This window comes from Phascolarctos cinereus, unplaced genomic scaffold (genome assembly GCF_003287225.1).
Source record: "Phascolarctos cinereus isolate Bilbo 61053 unplaced genomic scaffold, phaCin_HiC Scaffold_726;HRSCAF=1367, whole genome shotgun sequence".
Classification (NCBI taxonomy): Eukaryota; Metazoa; Chordata; class Mammalia; order Diprotodontia; family Phascolarctidae; genus Phascolarctos; species Phascolarctos cinereus.
This window is the reverse complement of record NW_027556098.1, coordinates 25,224,188-25,225,146: the sequence shown is the minus strand read 5'-3', so window position 1 is coordinate 25,225,146 and position 959 is coordinate 25,224,188. Positions and strand designations below refer to the sequence as shown.

At 48.0% G+C, this 959-nt stretch overlaps 1 pseudogene; it reads right to left on the bottom strand.

Annotated features, from left to right (window-relative positions):
* Positions 1-218: 218 nt before the first annotated feature.
* On the bottom strand, positions 219-472 carry LOC110212776 (NADH dehydrogenase [ubiquinone] 1 alpha subcomplex subunit 3 pseudogene; annotated as a pseudogene).
* Between the last annotated feature and the right edge of the window lie 487 nt (positions 473-959).

Here is a 959-nt window from a genome sequence, read left to right as displayed (position 1 = left end):
GCTTGCACTGATGGCTAGGCAGTAAGCAATATAGTGGCTTCTGAGATAGAATTTGCTTCCTGAGAGCAGTGACCTGACACACAAGATGAAGTTTAAATGACTAAACAGCTCTTGTCTTGTATATTAGAACTGAGTTTGGGGGGCCCCTTGGAGGTACTGCTGGTTTTGTGATTTTTTTTTAAGACAAGACATTTATTTGCGGGGAGCAGATGGAGGATTCACAGATTCTTCAGCCACTGGAGGGAAGGACCCTGGGGATCCTGAGGATAGCTGGGAATATCAGGCATGTTGCCATCATCTCAAACAGGAATGGGGTAGTTTAAGGCGTAGTTCGGTTGACCATGCCTGCGTACTTGGTGTCAGGGCTTAAGGAAGGCACGAGCAGAGCCAAGGTGCTGATGGTGAAGGACACGGTCAGCACCGGCTACTTGACCCAGGCCTCCTTCAGGAATCAGCCCAGTCTGCCCGCCATGTTGGCCGCTTTCCCCGTCACCCTGGTTTCGTGATCCTACTGGACTAATGAACCCCCTACAAAGAAAGAGTATCAAGTCAGAATTATACTTTTCCAAACAGGATCTTTTTGTCAAGTGGAGGTGGGGAGTGGGGAATAGGAGGCAGGAAAATGGAAATACAGCCAGGAAACAAAGTACTTCAAGGAAGAGACTACCTTGGAAACTCCTGCTGCCGGGTTCCCCATCTCTTGAAGTCAGAACACAGCAAAGAAAGGACTTTGCTGGGCCAAGGGCTGTGGTGAACAGTCTTTTCAACTCCCTAAAAGCATTCTCTGCTGCCTAAGGGTAAAAGAAAATCTTCATGTGCCAGAGGCCTGTGAAGGAAGTGATCAGGGCCGGAAAGCACTGGATAAATCTGTAGAATTGGCCAGTAAATCTCAGGAATTACTGGAGATAATAGTGACCCCTATTACAATTCTCCCTCCTCTCTCAGGAGTCCGTTTCTAA